Source organism: Pan paniscus, chromosome 7 (assembly GCF_029289425.2).
Source record: "Pan paniscus chromosome 7, NHGRI_mPanPan1-v2.0_pri, whole genome shotgun sequence".
NCBI lineage: Eukaryota > Metazoa > Chordata > Mammalia > Primates > Hominidae > Pan > Pan paniscus.
Window position 1 is genome coordinate 85,965,224 of NC_073256.2, and position 21,819 is coordinate 85,987,042.

At 36.9% G+C, this 21,819-nt stretch overlaps 1 protein-coding gene across 17 annotated transcripts in view; it reads right to left on the reverse strand.

Moving 5' to 3' along the window:
• Positions 1-21,819, reverse strand: part of NCOA2 (nuclear receptor coactivator 2) — a 301,642-nt gene that overhangs the window by 125,727 nt on the left and 154,096 nt on the right. Inside the window, exon 1 of one of the 17 annotated variants that reach the window (XM_055116649.2) lies at positions 10,152-10,607. The exons of the other annotated variants lie outside the window; for them this stretch is intronic. The gene's annotated coding sequence lies outside the window, so the exon portion shown is untranslated. Of the gene's footprint in view, positions 1-10,151; positions 10,608-21,819 lie in introns of those variants that run through there. 17 annotated transcript variants of the gene reach the window in all.

Below are 21,819 nucleotides of genomic sequence, written 5' to 3' on the forward strand. Positions count from 1 at the left end.
TTATGGATCCTCCAGATTAAGAACCCCTGTTCTATACCATAGGTTCCCAACCATGGCTGCATAGATAAAAACCATCTGATTTTCATTTTCCATTGCCATACAATCCATCAATTCTACCTCCACACCCAAAAGATGTGAACTTTATGTGCGACTCAGACATATGTACATCCATGCTCTAAGCAGCATAATAGGTGAATAGGCTTTGCTAAAGGTGAAAACAACCCAAATGTCCATCAACATATGAATAAACAAAAGGTGCACACACATATAATAGAATATTATTCAGCCTTAAAGAGGAGTATCGTACTGATACATGTTAAAACATGGATGAACCTTGAGAATATCCTAAATGAAAGAATGATTTCACTAATATGAGGTACTTAGACTGGTCAAATTTATGAGACAGAAAGAGGAACATAGATTATCAGGGGCTGGGGAGTGGGAGGGAATGGAGTTATTAATGGTTTCTATTTGGGATGATGAAAAAGTTCTAGAAATGAATAATGGTGATGGTTGCACAATATTGTTCATGTATTTAACATTCCTGAAATGTGTACTTAAAATAGTTACAATGGCAAATTGTATGGATATTTTACCATAATAAAAAATTTTTAAAAATATTTAAAAACATCCAAGATAACCAGGTACCACTCCAGACCCATCAGATCAGAAATTTTAGAGGTGTGGTATGACCATCAATATTTCTCTTAGGCCAGGTGCGGTGGCTCACACTTGTGATCCCAGAACTTTAGGAGGCCAAGGCAGGAGGATCACTCAAGCCCAGGAGTTAGAGACCAGCCTGGGCAACAAGACAAGACCTTGTCTCTACAAAAAGATCAAAAATTAGCTGGGCATCGTGGTGCACACCTGTAGTGTCAGCTACTCGGGAGGCTGAGGCAGGAGGATTTCTTGAGCCCAGGAGATCAAGGCTGCAGTGAACTATGATCGCACCACTATGCTCCAGCCTGGACAATAGAGTGAGACCTTGTCTCAAAAAACAAATTTTTTTTCTTAAAAATTTTCCAGATAATTCTGATGTTCAACTAGGATTAAGAACTGCTGCTTTATAGTATCTTTGGTGGTATCAGTTATCCCTACGGGTTTCCCACATCTTTCCAGCCTTCACCTCTCAAAGCTTTCACCTTAAAAATCATGCCGCCTGCTAAGTGACTACTCAGAAAATTAAACACATCCATTTTTATTCCCCGCCCCCAAAATGCCCCATGTGTAAGATGTCAATCCACTGAACATCCTCCTTATACTTCTGTATTCTTGTCAAATCATCAATAAGATATCTGTGCCTCTCCAATATCCTCAAGTCTCTCCTCTTATCACTTTGCTAATCACTACTGCTTCTATTTTAGGTCTTTATCACCTCTCACCTGGATTATCCAAAATAAGTCTCCTTATTTCCAGATAACTTCCTTGATTAAAATTCTTCAATGGTCTTCACTCCCTCCAAGACGAAGTCTGTGCTTTCTCAAACGTAATACAAGGTGCCTTATGATCTAGCCCATACCTCTGTCTCCAGGTTCATTTCTTGACCTTTTCTGTTTGCCTGGGAACTATAAATGCACATGGTTCCTCACTTACTACATACCAGCTCTTACCTAAGTTCTTTTGCTTGTCATATATGCAATAAGCCATATATCTTGTCCTTTTGGGTAACTCCCACTCATCTTTAAGACCTAGCTCACATTGACTCTTCCTCCCAAGATTAAATTCCCCTCTTCTGTCTTCTAAACGCCTATACAGTTGGCCCTCTCCGTATCTGTGGTTCTGTATTCGCAGATTCAGCCAATCTCAAATTTGAAACTTAAAAGAAAAAAACAACAATAAAAGTAATACAAATAAAAAAGCAGTACAATATAACAACTATGTGCATAGCATTTGCAATGTATTAGGTATTATAAGTAATCTAGAGATGATTTAAAGTATATGGGAGGATGCGCATTATATGCAATTACTATGCCATTTCATATAAGGGACTTGAGCATTGGTGGACTTGGGTCTCCACTGGGTTTCTAGAACCAATCCCCTGTAATACTGAAGAACAGTTGCATATAACTCTACCATTAATCATGTATATCATAACTATCTTATTTATGCTTTTTCCCTACCATATTTTAAGCTCTTTGAAAGACAGAAAGGAAGTATTTCTCATTGTAAAAAAATCCTAGGCCCTTATTAGAATGCCTGATGCACAAGTACTTAATATTCATGGAATAAATTGCTTTACAAACTGCTATCGAGTTTGAAGCTACTTCACCAAAATAGGTAGCATCGTTGAATATTTACTATGGTATAGTAGTATACTTGTATTATTTTATTTGATCCTCACAATTAACTGTATGAAGTAATTATTATTATTCCCTGAATGAAAATCCAAGTAACATGACTAAGGTCAAACACAGCCAACAGCTGGCAGAAGCAGGATTTGAACCCGCGCTGTCTGACTCTAAGCCTGTACTCTTTACCTCTAGGACACTGCCTCATTATTTGATGCACTGCTACTCTCTCAACTTCTTACTGTGCATGTCTCATCTCAAGTAAATAATTCCATCCAGTATTTTCCTTTTTTTTTTTAAGTATAAACTTATAGTTTTGTATCTGTTAAAATTTAGGGCCAGGTGCAATGGCTCATGCCTGTAATCCCAACACTTCAGGAAGCTGAGGCAGGAGGACTGCTTGAGCTCAGGAGTTTGAGACTAGCCTGGGCAACATAGTGAGACTCTGTATCTACAAAAGAAAAAAAATACAAAAATTATCCGGGCATGCTGGCATGCCCCTGTAGTTCCACAAACCAGGGAGGCTGAGGTGAGAGGACTGCTTGAGCCCAGAAGGTGGAGGCTCTAGTGAGCCAAAATCACACCACTGCACTCCAGCCTGGGCAACAGAGCAACACTCCATCTTCCAAAATAACAAAAAAAGAGTTTACAAAGCTTTAGCATATTACTACATACTCTTCATAGCCAGCAGAACTACTCCAAGAACACACACACACACTTGCCATTAGGTTGAAAAAAAAAATTAACTGTGTGACGTTCTAAGTAAGGGAAACCAAAGATGACAGTCATTTAAGTCAAAATAACCAGGGGATTTTAGGTGATTGCAATTTAATATGATTTAGCCAAATGACTTGATACTAAAAATAACAAATGTACCCACAGACCACAAAACAAAGGCAAAATTAAAAATATGTGATTAAGATAGAAATATGAGATTCCATGTTGCTCCAGAAGACAGAAATGACAGGTTCATGGATAACTTAGTCAATGAATAAGCATGTGCACACGCGCGCATGTGTGTGTGTGTGTGTGTGTTTTAAACTACTTAGGAAGAGGAAACATACGTAGGTGAGAAAATACACCACATGTGTTAAAGGAATATTTCACAGACAAGAGATGCCACACTGACAAAATATGCAGTTTAAAAAACAAACAAAATGACAATATATTAGGTGCTTAGTAATTAGTATAGTGTTGAAGAATGTATTATGCATGACATTATTTGATTCTCAGAGCTCTACAATGTAAATATTGTTCCTATTTTACAGAGGAGAAAACAGATTCAGAGAAGTTACGTGACCTCTCCAAGGTCTCAAAGCTCTTACATCACAGGACAAGGCTTGAAACCAAGCTCTGACTGCAAATGCCATGCTCTGCACAATTCTTCCCATTGTCTAAGAAATGCCATTAAATAACTATCTAGAAATACGTAACAGGAGAGTTGCCAACAACACAAGGAAATGATCTAGGTAAAACATATTTGAAAAGACGAACATGTCATCCTCAAAGTCTGTGGACTGTCTGTCCCTGGAGACGAAGGAAGTATGAATTTTCCCTTTACCCAAATCTTCCTTGAGTTATGTCACTGGAGTATGGTGACTTGTGCTTCTGTTCATTTCTAGCACCCAAACCGTTCTCAGCAGCTCCAGGTACCGACCACAACCAACAGCAAATATGGTACATTACTTGACCAAACCACAAAATTATACAGAACTTAGGTGGTTTAGACATTCAGGACAGATTCAGGCCCCCATAAGCTCAACTGTGTCCCCATTTCCCTCCATGTCTGCAATCTTAACCCACTATTCTAGAGAAACAATAGATTTTTGTGTCTCACAGTAGTTGGGTTGATTTCTCTTACTTTGGTGTGTTCTGCTCACATTAACCTCTGTATAAGAAACAACTTTCTGTTTACATCCGCTACCTTGCCTTTTCCTACTTAATCCTAGGTACTCTGATAACATTTCTAATCAACTTTAGAAGACTGTGTTCCAGAATATAATTTCAACTGCCTTGAGTTTACCTGGGAATTGAAATATCTGGAGGTGATGGGAGATCAAACCAGGTAGGACAGAAGGGGCCTCAAACAGGTCATTACAGGAATTCTGTTTCGGCCTTGCAAAGGCAACTGAATATATTTGAACAATGGTTCATTCTGATAAACATATACAACAACTTATCATCTAAATGAAAGACTAACCTCTACCAACCACCAAGCAGAAAAACCAGAGAATTTAAATTGGTCTTCAAATTTTAGGCATGAAGAAACACAAGACCTACAGTCTTTGTTGATCTTCGTGGTAAATGTCATGTAGTACAAGACTCCACTGCACTCTATTCTGGACCAAACAATCCATTCCCACAGCTCTTCCTAAGGACCCACAACCTGCTGATATAAGGCAGCTTTTCTCCATCTCCTTACACAGAAGACACCCTGACAACACCATGAGACACTGCCCCCTAGCACTTGATTCAGGTATCCAATCTACAGGTTGCCAGGGTCTAGAGGGATGGCTTGGCACAAAAGTTCTATCCAGACAAAGACAATGGTGATTGGTTGGCTCAATCAGGTTCTCTCAGTCTTTGGGATAATTAAGAGAGAGAATTGTTCAGTGAGAAGAGAAAACAACAGCTAAAAAGACACATAGGAAGAAACCACAAGATAATAAAGTTACAAGAAGAAATGAATGAGCCAAAGTTACAAGGCAGAGAAAAGATACACAGTGAGAGTGTGAACAGGTTGGTTAGCTGGCATGACAGGCAGAGCAGAAGCAGACTGAGAGACCACCTTTGCTACCACAGTCAACAAGTTCATGATTCTCCAACCTCTCCACACAGGAAATAATCTCTTGTGCCCAATCCTTCCAGATTTCCATATCTAGACTATCACACAGACACAAAGGCTTTGGGGAAATGTGGCCCTCTACCCCTTTCCAACAAAGAAGCTCTGTTGAGAAGGGCAGCCCTATTTGACTGCATCTCCTAACACGGCCTTGAACCTCCAGATAATAACAAGCTTCAGAGTCATTTCTTGCTTCCACCATTTACTAGCTGCACAACCTTAGGAAAGGTACTTAACCTTTCTAAGCTGTTTCCATGTCTGTAATATTTGCAGATAACATTTACTTCACAAGTTTGAATGAAAATTAAATGAGATAAAGCAGAAAAGTACATGGCCTGGTATACAGAAACACCCTCATAAAAATAAGCTGCCTTCATTATTATTGTCATTATTATCTGAAACACTTGGCCCATTGTAGGTACTCCACAAATAACACTCCCTATTCAAACAGGAGATGCTCTGTCTTGTTTCAGCTCTCATACTGTAAAGCAATTATCTTTCTGCAGTCTCTTTAGGGCCACATTTTTTGCATTTTTGTTCTTCTGATGTTGAAAATGGCCCCCAAGCGTGATGTTGGAATGCTATAGAGGGTTCCGAAGTGCCAGAAGGCTGTGATGTGCCTTATGAGAAAATATGAATGTTAGACAAGCTTTGTTAAGGCAGGAGTTACATTGCTGTTGACTGTGAGTGCAATCTTAATGAATCAACAATATTATGTAACTTACATATTAAATAAGTTGTCTTTAAACAGAAATACACATAAGGTTATGTATTGATCAGATGACTAAGATGATGTGACCAGAGGCCTGCAGGAACCTAGCCCTCAATTTTCCACTAGGAGCCATGCCTCAGAATTCGCCAGTTCAATGTTTCCCACAACTTTATAAAACATAACTCCTGTGAAATCAGGAGAATCAATGCTATTACATTAAAGGTAGAATATGGGACTAGGTGAGAATCTCCAAGTGGGAGGGGCAGGTCCAGATAGTGAAAGAGGCTCTTATGTCCTACCAAGGAAGGTGGACTTCTAATTGCTTCTAATCTGTAGTTACTGATTCAAAGACTATGGGCTTGGGAAGGGTCTGTATACCTTCCTCCTCTTTATGGAATCCCTGGTATCTGTAAACAAGGATCTTTATTTGGATTCTCTGTGGTTTTTATACCTGAATGCTCCATCATAGCAATGCAGTGAATAAAGGACCTTGGAAGCAGCAAGTTCTCCATTTGCCAAGAAAAAGGAAAAGAAACTAAGTAAGAAAATATGCAACACACTTCTTTCAGATCCCAGAACTACAAAGCTTCTCCCCACCCAGTTAATCTCATGGCAATTCATAGTCACTCTGTTTTAACAATCTCTGCTATCCCAATTTTAATGCTCTCCTTCATTCTCCTTCCTCTAAAGCAGATTTCTGAATTAGCTGGGAGTTAATGTTCATGAATATGTTTCTTTTCAATGCAGACCGAATACTCTTTAAATAATGTCTTACTCTTAACATACTTGAAATGAAACAGAAGTTCACTAAAGTACAAACATTAAAAAACAAAAAATCACTTCAACTGTAATAGTTCCCTCCTTGTCCGTTATGTTCATCCTGTCCTCATTCTAGAATAAATCAGCAAATCTAACTGAACCCAGCATCATCTGAACTCAATATACATAGTAATTTAGAGTGTAGACTCTCAAGGCAAACTACCTGGGCTGAAATCCTGCACCACTGACTCATTAGCTGTGTGAGCTTGGACCAGTGACTTTACCTCTCCATGTCTCCATCTCCCAACTGTGAAACAGGAATTGAATTAATATATGTAAGGTCCATAGAACAGGACCTGGCATGTAAGCTCTACATAAAAGATAAGCTTTAAAACTACCGTTAATTGTTTTGCAAAAGTCATTTTCCTTATCAAAAGAAAAAGTAAAAACAAAGCCTTTAAAATTTTATTTTTAATAAGCATATGTAAAAATGACATATAAAAATGGACATTTTCACATTTAAAACATGAAAGCAAAATTTGGAAAAACCAATTAATGTAGAACTAAAAATAAAAAGGCTATTATGGTTTCAATACTATGTTTATTTATCATTCATTTTGACTACACTCTAAGGACTTATGGAAACAAAACAGGTATCTTAAACATAAGCCTCATAGTATGCTTTTATGACTATTCTAGCCAATCAATTTACTATTGTAATTGGATTTGACATCTAAAATGATGAAACCAAACATCTAGCTTCTATCTCAACATACTTCTTAATCTTGACTGACTTTTAAAGAAGAAACAATCATTCAATGTCAAGATTATAGTGTTTGGTGTTTCTTATAAAATCTTTAATAAAACATACATAGCAATAACCATGTTATCTTTAAAATTAAAATAATGCAAATGTATGTTTATGTTGTACTATATTAGTGATTACTACAAGCCATAACCCTGCATGTTAACTGTGAACCTGGTGAAAAGAGCCATCACTACTAAAACGCATGCTAAAAAATGCAAAGTCTTACCTTTTTAATGACAAGGACCAAAGCACCTGTGAGAGAAATGGATAAACCAACTGATTCTAAACCTTTTTCTGCATTTCTGAATGATAATTTTTAGAGCAAATCCTATAAGAGGTACCGTGGGAAAATTTGCTGGCTGTTACACAGGCTTTTCCACTTCCTGAATCTTATATTCCCTTGGCTTCCACAGAATTCAAATGTCTCTAAAATATAGCCCCGTACTTTAATCCTGCCTAAATCTTCCCAAACTTTTACCTTCTCAAAAAACAAAAAGGTCCTATGAACACATTTCACTGAGTTTTACAACACTGAATACTAAGATCACACTTAATTCTACCTTTTCTTACCCTATCTATTCTACAAATTAAAATTCGTTCCAAGAAACAAACCCCCTCAGCCTGACAAGATCAGACCCGATTATAATATTTGTGGTTAATTATTGTGGTTGGAATTCTGAAGTGTAGCAGGATTTGCAAGCTAGACATCTGGCTTGTTTACACGCTACCTGGACTTCAACACCTGCACCTCTTAACTCTGATAATAATACTGGGGTGCTTCCTCACTCCCCAACCTCTAAAAGTAAATACTGTTTGTTTAGATAACTCAATATGTTAATCTGTTTATGAAAATACTTTAAATTTGCAAAGGACTGATATTTTATGTCCTAGGGGAAAAACAAAACCATCAGGAATAAAAACTACTCTAGCTGTAGAAGATTATTTAAAAAACAAAAAGTATTTCTGTTCTGAAACAAAGGAAAATGAAATGGCATGGATGCAGACCAGTTAAAACTACCATCCAAATCTGCTCATATGAAATGTCATTCACAAAATCAGAGAAGTACTCTCTCAACAGTCAGATAAGTTTTATTCCTTTTAGCCATTTTAAATTCCTATAAGATACAGGATAATTACATTTACTGAGGCTGGATTCCAATGCCAGTTATAATTAACTTGTTGGATTAAAGATCTTATTTGTCTTCATGTTCCCATATTGTTTCATACAGTGGCTTGTAATAATAATAGGTGCTCAATAAAAATATCTTTTAATTATTACAAAAGTCTTGGCTCATTCAAAGGCTTAGATAAGGTAACAAAATAAGATTTAAAAATAAAATAAAGAAAAACAAAGAAAGCTCAAATAATACAACTTTGAAACTTTTATTATTCAAAATATTTAACATATGGTGCTAGTGCTTTCTGGGCGGAAAATGGTATGTAACCCTGAAAATGGTATGTAACCCTGTCTCACAGACTACTTACAAGAACGTGAGAATTACTGAAAGAGCAGTGAAAATAAAAAATGGAAAAAGAAAAAAAAAAAAAGAATGTGGGAGAATACTATAGTTAAAAAAAATCCCAAATTAACTGCTTATTTGAACCAAGTTGTTTTTCTATGTAAAGTGCCAGTGTTGTCTGCTTTTTAAAAGAAAATCCCATTTAATAAAATTAATGATTTATTAAACTATACTGTGCTAAGATATGGCTTGTAGATATAAAGAAGAATCTCCTGCACTTAGTATAATTAAAAATTATGTTTGAGTTGCTCTCATCTTTTATTAGAAAAGACAGCGAGAATTAATTGTTAAACCGTCTATACACCTTAGAAATTGCCTGATACATTCCTTACCTCTTCCAACCTCAATTTCAAAAGGGAACTGTATACAGTATAGTTTAGTTTCAAAATCATATGTGATTTGGAAACATACATACACTTCAGCCCATCTGCTCTAGAAGTTAAATGAAAAACATTAGCAAAATCATTCTCCGAATATATGTTGTGTAATTGTTAACCCTTTTCAGATAATGCTTCTGATTATCTTTCACCAATCTCAGACTTTCAAGTGCTACATTTTCCAAGGTTAAGAGACAGGTACAGACTGCTATGAGAATTAATAGCATTAACATGAGCAAAAGCAGACAAGTACAATCTGAAGATTAACTGTATGTTATTTAGCTCTCTGCATACAGTAGCATAAGATCAATCTGAGAAAGTTAGGTACTATAGATAACAACAACAAAAAAATCACTGAATCAAGGCCTCCACCAAAAATAAAAGCTGTACTTATCATGTAATCAAAAATTAAATAATTTCAAATTTATCACAAAGCTCCCCTTTAAGCTTGAAATTAGAAAAGGATAAAAAGTATAAAGGTAGAAAGATAAAGCTTATAGTTATATTTATTCCTTAATAATTAAGATTTGCATCTAAAAAATTAAGCTTCTCCTCCTGAATTTTAGAAAATGCTTACCAAAATATTTCCTACAAACAAGCGTGACACTGTATTTGGCTACATAAAGAAACTACAAGGAATATTTTAAAAACACTAAACACAAAAGAAATAAGGACCACGGAATCAATTTGGGTCACACTGTATCTATGTGTTCCTGAGAACATTATCACTGCCTGGTTGTCACGCTCAGTTCTCCCTTCTACAACGCACCGCACATCCAATCCACAAGCACACAGAATTCCAAGAACATTAGCAAATATTAAGTCAGAGCACTTCTGAAACACACCTTGTAACTGTCCACAGCTTCTGCAGTTCATATTAGAGCTCAGCAGCTTCTCTTTATCTTCACCAGTGATGTAAATACAAATACCATACATCACTCATCAAAACAAAAACCCCCACAATTAGCAATAAATTTATTGCCTCAGAGATAAATCTCCTCTGTTAACCCAAACCAACATTACATCTTGATGTAAACCTAAGCACATGCTGAGCACCCCGCCGCTTATCTCCTCTATCATTTGTTTCTAACGATAGCTGACAAACTAGCCACACAAATCCTTTTTTAGCTGCTGATCAGACAGATCCCCCTTTGACAATCCAGCATGGTGGAACACTCGAAAATTCTTCCTGCTTCTATTCTATTGCTTGCTCTAAAACCCGGTTTCCTTTTCATTGAGATAATAGCCTTTTCTGCAGTCACATGACTCAGAAGCTACATTAGCAGAGCTTTATGATAATAGACTGAGTAAGCCTCTACCCCTCCTGCTATTAAGGGAATGTCTTTTTCTTTTCTCTCCCTCTCTCTCCCTCTCCTTCTCTCTCACACACAGTCTCAGACTCAGTCTCTCACTCTCTCACATACACATACACACGTGCGTGCAATGTACACATGCACTCACATACGCATGTCTAAAATTATTTAGTCTTGGAATGTTCATAATAAATAAAAAATATATACCATAAATGAAAATATAATTTCTAGATCTGCTGCTAAAAATAAATGCTCAAAACAAACATTCTGATGCATGGTCTTCCTTTCACTAGGATGTACTACAATGGCCATGAACAGTGAGGGGCAGTTAAAAGCAAATATATACTCTCTTGAGCTTTGCCCTCAATGATATAAATCTGACAAATCTGGCATAATGAACACTTTGGAGACATTATAGCTATCCACATACTGAGAATTAATTCCCTGTATTAGTAAAACACATGTAAACATACTTTTTAACATCAAAATGTAGTCTTGTTAAGAATATATCCTTATTAAGTAATTTATAATTTGTCCCAAGAAGAAAAATATTCCCATGGCCAAAGCATCTTAAAAAATAATAATCAGAAGTTCCTTTAAGGCTGGTTACCTTTGTCCATTTCTGATAAATAATCAACTCTGAAAACACATATCTGGAAACACCAGCACAGTACCTGACACACAGAGGCTGCTCCATGTTTTTTTTAAATGTCCTTAAGTAACAAGTAGAAGCACCAGATCAAAAGAAAGCAGCTGATCACATTATATTCCTACTTTATCTTTGGTTATGGTTTGTTTCACATTAAAAATTGTTCTTAATCCATGAAGCAAGCAATTTGAGGAAGAAGTTTAAATGTGAGAGTGCTGGGTAGTTGAAAGTGGGGAAAAAGATGGTGTAAGGAACTACGCTCAAGTACAATGTGCAAAGTGAAGAATGCTGTACACGAGGAGACTAAAAGAATGACAGATTCTGTTAATCTGAAGTCAACAGAAATTTAAACTATATTTTACATTTCTTGGTTGTAACTGGCTTCCTCATCTCATAAATGCAAAACATATTTTTAATATATATATTTTACTTTTAACTGTGGTAAAATATACATAACACAAAATTTATCATCTTAACCATTTGTAAGTGTACAGTTTAATAGGGTTAAGTACATTCATACTGTTATGCAACAGATCTCCTGAACTTTTTCATCTTGCAAAACCGAAACTCTACACCCATTAAACAACTCCTATTTCCTCCTCCCCTAGCCCCTGGCAACCACCACTCTACTTTCTGTTTCTATGAGTTTGAGTACTTTAGATACCTCATATAAGTGGAATCATACATTAATTTTCTTTTGTGTGTAGATACTTTATGGATTATTTTAATACCAGATCAAGACAGAGAGTTTTCATTTCACAAAATCATTTTACATAAACTGCATTATTCATAAGTAAACCAAGCCAAACTTATATTCTTTAATACAGAAAAACCAAGAATTATTACAGATACCAGAAGGGATTATTATCATATAAAAGTTATCTATACAAAAAATTCTCTAAGTTCTCAGAACTCAAAGAATTTAACAACTCCAATTCCAAAACTCCTAGTTTACTCTAATTAACCACTCAACATAGAAATAAATAGGATAGAATGAGTGTTTACTAATTCTCTTTAAGTCACTGAAGGGAACCATGGCCACTCTGGAAGACAACACTAACACCTAACAGAGCCTGAAATGATTAGTGAGGTGTCAGGGAACATAAGTTTCCATAAAGACCTGAGCAAAGAAATTCAATTAGGAAATAAAGTAATTTCAGAGATGAAGAAAATAAACATAAAAAATTTAAAATACCAGCCTATGCCAACACCTCATAATGAAAACCCAAAAAAGCACAATTCAGAATTTTTAAGATAATGTTTTAATTGCTAAAGAACCTTTAAAAGTTATAATGATTTTTACCACCACCTAAATATTTTCATTATGGACTTAAAATCTAAAATCAATAATCAGCCAAGGCAACATAGAAAATCAATGCAATGCAATGCAATGACTAAAATCGATAATCAGCCAAGGCAACATATAAAATCAATGCAATGACTGCAGTTTTAAAAGACTAGCAAAAAACTGCAGGGGGCGGTTTGTGAAATCCGTCTACCCAAATGTGTTCTTTTTCTGCTCACAAGGTCATGAAACCTTTGGCAATCTTATAGATCACTTCCATAGAGAGAGCATGAGGTCACAGACACGCTAACATTAACACCATGTGTCCTTTATTAACTACAACGGCGCTTTTACAAATTATTTCTCAGCCAGATCATGGGCAGCAGCAAAATGCTGTGCATTCCCTGACCAGATCAATCGCAGCTAAGATAATGCCTTCGGCCAAACAAATCTAAGTAAAATGTCTTGATCCAGATTCTGTGCTTACACTTCAAGATGTATTGCTGTTAGCAAATCTGTCCCTCTCTCATATTTTCTGCTGGCATACACGAATTGGTAAAATTGCCTAACTCTTCTCCTGAGTGCAGAAGATAGCAACAGCAGATTTTATCATTAGCAATTTTAAACTTTTTTCTTCACCAAGGCAGTAGTGTTTACAAGGGAATTAGACTAGATAATTTGTCAAGTTGTTTTTAGCTTTAACATTTTATGATGGTGGTTGTATATAATGGTGGTTTGTTTCTTAATCCAAGAGTCTGGTGAGAAGTAAAACAAGGATTCATTAGAGTAATGTTTTCATTTTTAAATTGAGGTACAATTTACATTCAGTGCCATATACAGATCTAAAGAGAAGAGTAAAGTTCAATAGTTGAGACAAATGAAAGCATCTCTGTAATCCAGGCTTCTATCAAAATGTAGAACACTTCCATCACTCTGTAAAGTTCTCTTGTGCCTGTTCTCAGGCAAACTCCACATCTCCTCATCCCTGCCAACAACCACGATACTCTGATTTTCTGTTACCACAGATTAGTTTTGCTTTGTCTAGAACTTTAAATAAATGAAATCATACAGTAAGTACTCTATGTCCTGGCTCCTTTCAGTACCAAGCTTTCGAGATGCATCCATATTACTGCATGGTCTTGGGGGATTGCTTCCAGGAGCTCCCCCTGGATACCAAAATCCATGGATGCTCAAGTCCTGGATATAAAAGGTATAGAATCTGCATATAATCTATGCATATCCTCTCATATACACGAAATCATCTCTAGATTACTTATGATACCTAATAAAATGTAAGTGCTATGCAAATAGTTGTTATACTGTATTGTTTCGGGAATAATGACAAGGGAAAAAAGTCTGCACATGTTCAGTACAGACAAAATTTTTTCTCCCGAGTATTTTCTGAGGTTGGCCGAATCTAGTGTGCAGAACCCACCAATACAGAGGGTGACTGTATATTAACAATTTGTCCCTTTTCACTGCTTAGGATATTGTATGAATATACCACAGTTTATCCATTCTCCTGTTGGTAGACATTTAAGTTGTTTCCAATTGGGAGCTTGTGATGAACAGAATTCTGACGTGGTTCTGCAAGATTCTCCACCCCCCGGATGGACATGTCCTGCACATTTCCTAGGACTGTAAATATGACAGATGTTTTTACCTCTATGATTAGTTTATGTTACATGGCACAACTGGCTCTAAGAAAGAAAGATAACCAGGGTGGGCCTGAGCCAACCATGCACTTTCTTTGTAAGTGTACCCGAGGGGGCAGGCTCCTCAGCATTAGAGCACTGACATTGAAGAGCAGACACCATACCTTTTATCCCTCTAACCCACAGCAGCATCTGTCCTAGTGCTGCTTCTATATGATACACGGTCAAAATTTACATACTGATATTTCTTTTTCCTTAAAAAGGTGATTACGTTGCAACATGAAAAAATGCTTTTGAAGAGGCCACTTTAGAGGGAGGAAAGAGCATGCACTCAGAGTTAGACTTTTGCCCGAATACATATGCCAGATATGCAGTGCCTGAGCAAGTTACTTAACCTCCCTGTCTTAGGTTCCTTATCTATAAATGTGTGTCTCTGGGGTAGAGAGGATGTTTATACTACTGTATTGTTATTGTGAAGAGTCTATGAATTATATGTAAAGCAACTGGCCCAGTGCATAGCATAGGAAGACATCAATTGATGGTAGCCACCATTCGCTCTTAGTTTGATATCATGTTCAGCAAAAAGAAGAAACAGTATCTGTATATCAAAACTGTAGGCTGGGTGCAGTGGCTCATGTCTGTAATCCCAGCACTTTGGGAGGCCGAGGCGGGCAGATCACCTGAGGTCAGGAGTTTGAGATCAGCCTGGCTAACATGGTGAAACTCTGCCTCAACTAAAAATATGAAAAATTAGATGGGCGTGGTGGTGTGTGCCTGTAGTCCCAGCTACTCGGAGGCTAACGCAGGAGAATCGCTTGAACCTTGGGAGGCAGAGGTTGCAGTGAGCCGAGATCACAACATTGCACTCCAGCCTAGGCAACAGAGAGAGAATCTGCCTCCAAAAAAAAAAAAAAAAGAAGAAGAAGAAGAAGACCAAAAAATGATGATGAGAGTTAAACTGGGTGAAACCAGAGGTCCTTTTCATCCTAATTTCCAAACTTTTAGTAATGTCGTTTTCATCATTTAAAAACATGGCAAAGACCAGGCACGGTGGCTCATGCCCTGTAATCCCAGCACTTTGGGAGGCAGAGGCAGGTGGATCACTTGAGCTCAGGAGTTTGAGACCAGCCTGGGCAACATGGTGAAACCCATCTCTACAAAAAAATACAAAAATTAGGCAGGTGTGGTGGCACATACTTGTAGCTCCAGCTACTCAGGAGGCTGAGGTGGGAGGATCATCTGAACCTGGAAGGCCAAGGTCTGCAGTGAGCCATGATTGTGCCACTACACTCCTGCCTGGTTGACAGAGTGAGACCCTGTCTCAAATAAAAAAAAGTCAGCCAAGCGTGGTGGCACGCCTGTGGTCCCAGCTGTTCAGGAGGCTGAGGCGAGAGGATCACTTGAGCCCAGGAGGCAGAGGATGCAGTGAGCTGAGATTGTGCCACTGCACTCCAGCCTGGGCATCGGCGAGACCCCATTTCAAAAAGAAGGCAAAAATGTTTATGTAACTTCTGAAGCTGGGTATGAAGGGTACATGGAAGTTTACTATACTATTCTAAATTTCTATAATACAAATGTTAAAAAACAGAGTCCACTGTACCAAAAGGTGACAAATCTTTAATCTACAAAGATTTCTTCTTTACACACTATGACCACATATTTATTAATTAAAAATGAGATAAGCTCTGAAGGTGACATGTTTAACAAGTTGCAGAGTGTGAACTTTTCAGTCATTTGTAATATTAATTTGTAAACCCATTAGCATTGTAATTCCATACTACAGCTAAATATCAGATTTTTAAAACCTGGTAAAATATCATGAAATAATTTATATGTTAAATACATTTTTAAATGCAGTGAGAAATACGTTTCATAAATAGTAAGATAGTAAGGGAAAAAGTAATACTGCCCATTTGAATTTATTGTTTCCATTAGGCATAGATCTGCATAGAATTAAGTCACTTGGGCCTCTGACCTCCTTCCTCAGGTGAGCCAGGGATAAAGAAAAGGGCCATCTTTGAATCTCCTGCTTGTGGGTATCATCCCACTAACATTAACTAGAGAGTTTTTTTTCTTGATGTGTAGGAAAATGAGCCTTAGAAAAGGCCCAACTGTGCTAAGCTAGCAGGGACTGCTATTTTGTTGGGTTATTTCCAATAAAAAGCTTATGCAAACAGCAGTGCATAAATGTCTATGATACTACTGCAGTAGATTATACCCACACAAAAGAGGGCTGAGGAGAAGGACTATAGAGTGCAATCACTTCTAAATACGACTCTGCCAAGTTACCACTTCATGAAATGGAATAATATACAAATAGCATACTACATTTCCATCTCAGCATTTGTACTTCATCCAAGGATTTCAGAGGCTTGAAATGACTGAGTTAAATTCTTCCTAATTAGCACACTGTAAACCACTCTAAAGTAAGTCGCCTTTAAAAATGTATTTACTCCTTGAAGTCAGTGGAGTATCACTAGGTTAAAACTGAAATTCTTAAGTCATCTGTTAACTAGAGTTAATGAGAACCCTAGTGGTCTATCCAGGTTATACCTTATAAACCTTGGGCTTCCAAAAATGCCAAAGGCTCAGAGAAAGATCACAAGAATTTGATTCACTATTAATCCAGCTCTTTGAGATCAGTATTATTCCCAAATAAGTCTCTGACAGTTTTAATGAACAACTAGAACTTTAAAAGGGGCTAAAAAGAATGTGAGAGCCATCTAGTCCTGGGACTCTCAAAGTCATCCGTTTCAAATTCTCAGACTTGGATAACCATTGTCTCTGGTTAGACTTTTCCAGTACTGTCATTCCCTATATCCACAGGGTATTGGTTCCAGGACCTCCCATGGATACTAAAATCCTCAGATGCTCAAGTTCCTGATATAAAATGATATTTGCTTATAACCTACACACAGACTTTAAATCATTTATAGATTACTTATAATGCCTATACAAGGTGCTATGTAAATAATTGTTATATTGTGTTTTTAAAATTTGTACTATTTTTATTGGTTTTTAAAAATATTTTTGATCCATGGTTAGTTGAATTCAAAGATGTGAAACCTGCAAACATGGAGGGCTGAATGTGCCTAGCTTTAGAATCATTTACGTACTAAGTAAGGAGAATCTCCCAAACTGTTATTAAGTCAGTAAGTAACTGAAAGCAGAGAGAAGATCATACTACTTAAGTAGTGGTAGTTAGTGGCTGGCTGCAGTGGCTAACGCCTGTAATCCCAGCATTTTGGGAGGCTGAGGTCAGAGGATCGCTCGAGCCCAGGAGTTCAAGACCAGCCTGGGCAACATAGTGAGACACTGTATCTATTTTTAAAAAATAAAACAAAATAAAACGTTAGAGGGAATGGAACTTTCAGGGTACAACATATGCTTTGACCATGATGGCTTAATGGCCCTACATAACTTCTTCCCATCCTTAAGTCTGGTGGGTTAACCAGATTTGCTCTTCTGATTCTACCATTCTCTGGTTCTCCTATGTATTAACTTTTCCCAAATAGAGTCAAAAGAAAGTGACAATCACATACGTTAGGGCCCTGAAGAAACCTGGCTCCTCAATGCATCAAATATTACACAGGTCATTGGTATTAAGGTTTTTATGTCTTTTTTTTGGACAGCCTACTTTGATGAAGATTAGACTAATTAATGTTTTCATTTATTCGCAGATTTGACCATACAAATAGAATTGTCGAAGACAAAAGGCTACTCTTTGTAGAGATGTTATATTCTGAGGCAAATAATTAATTATTCATCTATTCCAAATTTCAACAGGCACAACAGACACTTGTGACAAAAGGTACTAGGGAACATGTATTTTAAGTTTTGTCTGCAAGACTGCATCTCTCACAGCATATCACTGCTTCTTAGCACCTTCAGCCTGTTCTGACTCAACTTCAAGTGTACTGTTAAATGCTTTTGAATGAGGTTGATTTCTTTCACCTTTCCTTTCCTTTCTTCTGTTTTCTACTTATTCTTGTCTTCCTCTCAAATTTTTGTGAAGATTATTTATCCTTGTAAGGAAAAGGGTGATAACTGCAGTCACAGTGGCAAGCATGGGAAAAGAGGGAAAATACCATTAGCAGAAAAAAGACATATTTCCTTAAAGGCTCATAAGCCATAGTAATAGTTTATAATAATGAAAAAGTACTTTTTATACCTAACTTGATGTCTTCTAGTTCTTTCTTTTTTTAGCTCTAAGTTAATTTCATCCAACAAACACGTATTCAGTACCAATGACGCATAAGGCACTAGGTCTCCAGAACAAAATCCCTGCCCTCCAGGGACTCATAATCAAAGAGGGAAAATAGAAGAGCAGACAAAACCTAGAAAACATAATCAGAATGCCAGAGTAGAAATGTATCAAAAATGATACTTGAATTAGGGACAATAGTTAGGAAGTGTGCAATATCACTGAGAAATGATGAAACTCTGAACTTAACCTTAAAATGTCAAATACCGCCCAGAAAAAAACAAAACAAAACAAAAAAACCTCTCACATATATGGTCAAATGATTTTTGACAAGGGCACCAAGACCATTCAATGGGGAAAGGATAGTCTTTTCAACAAATAGTATTGGGAAAATTGGATAGCCTCATGAAAAAGAATAATGCTGGAGCCTTACCTTACGCATACAAAAATTAACTCAAAATGATTACAAGATCTAAATGTAAGAGAGTAAAAGTTAAACAATACTTAGAAGAAAACAGGGGAAAAACTTCATGACACAGGATTTGGTATTTCTTATATATGATACCAAAAGCATGGGCAATAAAAGAAAAATAACTTGGATTTCATCAAAATTAAAAATTTTCGGGCATCAAAAGGCACTATCAACACAGTGAAAAGGCAACCCATGGACAGGCAAAAAAAACTGCAAACCGTATATTTGATAAGGGATTGACATCCAGAATATATGAAGAACTCCTACAACTCAATAGCAAAAAACAAGGAATCTGATTTAAAAACTGGCAAAGGACTTGAATACACATTTCTCCAAAGACGACACACAAATGGGCAAATAAGCACATGGAAATATGCTCAACATCACTAATCATTAGGGAAATGCAAATAAGAAGCACAATAAGATACTACCTCACACCCATAAGGATCGCTACTATCAAAAATATAGAAAATAAAAAGTGTTGGTGAGGATGCAGAAAAACTAGAACCCTTGTGCATTACTGATGGCATGTAAAATGGCACAGCCACTGTGGAAAACAAAAATTTTTCAAAAAATATGATCCTGCAATTCCACTTCTGGGTATGTATCCAAAAGAACTGAAAGCAGGGACTTGAATAGATGTAAGAACACATGTTCATAGCCGCATTATTCACAATAGCCAAAAGGTGAAAGCAACTCAAGTGTCCATTGACAGACGAATAAACAAAATGTGGTACACAATACAGTATTATTCAGCCATGAAAAAGAAATTTTAACACCAGCTACAACATAAACGAACCTTGAAGATTATGCTAAGTGAAATAAGCCAGTCACAAAAAGACAAAGATTGTATGATTTCTCTTACATGAGGTAGTCAAATCTTTAAGTAGCTACAGCAATTAGAATGGTGGTTACCAGGGGCGGGCGGGGGTGGGGGCAGGTAGGAATGGGGAGTTAAGAGTTTAATGGGTAGAGTGTTTAACGGGTAAAGGAAGATGAAAAAATTGTGAAGATGGATGTTGTTGATAGCTGTATAACAGTGTGAATACACTTAATGCCACAGAACTATACATTTAAGAATGGTTAAAAGGGTCAATTTTATGTATATTTTATCATACTTTTTTGAAAAGTCTAATATAAATATTTCTTTACTTAGCAAATGTAAAAAGTGCCTCTCAAATTTTTGCTTATACTTTCAACATTCTAACTCAATGAAAGAGTATTCTTTGTCAGCTGCCAAATTAGGAAAGACTTTGATTCACAAGAAGGAAACAAAATAAAATTTAAAAAATACTTTTATACCTCAGCGGTTAAACTGAGGATTACCTCTGACCCATAAGGAGAGAAGCCAAGTGGCAACAGACACATGACCATTCCTTAAGGAAAGAGATCTCTGGTCTGTTCTACAATGATTGGAACCCCCGAGTCTGTCACAACCACCTGTTGTGTGCCCAAGGTTTCAAGCAACTCATGTTAATTTGTCAGTAGTTTGGTAAGTGAAATTACCCAGGAATTTAAAAGTATTTTTTGCCAAACTTAAAAAACAGGAGATCAGAATCATGTATCAACTAAACAAGAGAAACTCACAAAAAGTGTAGAGAAGTATAGATAATTTTATTTCAGAAATGAAAGAATTAATAATAATTTAGATCCACGCTTTAAGCAAGCCATGAAAAGCATACATAGGTAATTCTATATAACCCAAGCTAACCGATAATTCCCAGTTTATTTATATTTTACTGTGTAATACAGTAATATGTACATACCAATTCAAAGACAAAAATACACAGACACAAAATGTGACTTTGAATCTCTCAAGGGTGAGCCCTATCGTGGAATCTATCACGTTCGGCACATACACAACACATATGCTGTGGTTACCTCCTCTCCCCTCACACAGCAGACACTGCCAATTAAATCACTTCTAAGCCTGTATGTGGCCTCTCAATTCTCCTCAACACAGCACTCCACACAATCACTATAATCAATAGGAATTGGCACCAGAGACTGAAGCATGCTTGCCACCCCAGCACCAAGGTGAGAGTCGGGGGCAGATTAGGCATAACGATGAATCACACACAAAGAAGATCCAGTAGAACCTCTGCTAATGGAAAGAAGATCTACACACAACAGCTTTTCCAACAGCAGCTTGCTACATGAATGGAAGCTGAATCTGCTGACTTGAAGCAGCTACCTTTCCTTCCTAAGTCTGTTTTGGATGTGAATAAAGATTCAGCCAAGTCCTCAGTGATGTAATAAGCTCTGTAGTTCTTTACATACAGAAACCTTTTACCCTTGACAGAATTAAAGAACTGAGAGACACATTTAAAGATATGTTCTTAGAGTTTTGTTACTGCTACTACAGAAAACCTTCCCTAGCAAGAGGGGAAGGTTTCCAGATTGGCCAGCCACTCACCACCTGTCCCTCTCATTTTGCTGCTTCCTCCCAGGTTTCTACTCAAACTACATTCCTAACCATTCCTAGAGACCAGCTGACAGAACGGGAGGCAAGGAAATGAGGAGGCAGATTTGCAAGTGACAAAAACATTTTTCAGAGACAAGCTCTCAACCAGGCTGCCATTGCTAGTAGTAAGTGAATCTTGACAAGAACAGGGACTAAAGGACAGATTTTACAGTGCTGCTGCATGGAAGATTTGGGACCACAGCTGCCTTACCCAGTCAGGTCAAACCATGAAGAAGCAGTAGTATTGTTTTTGTTGTTTCATTATATTTTCCAACATAAACATGGCCGACTTCATTGTAAAGGTGCCCCATTCTTTATACCATTTGACAGACTGAAGAGAAAGAAAAAAGCAATAAAGGCATACTATTTTATTATTTTTTAAATCAAACACTTTTAGTGCTTACCATACGCCAAATATTGGTCTAAGCTTTTTATTAATATTCACATCCATTTTTTTCAGAGTACCATGGA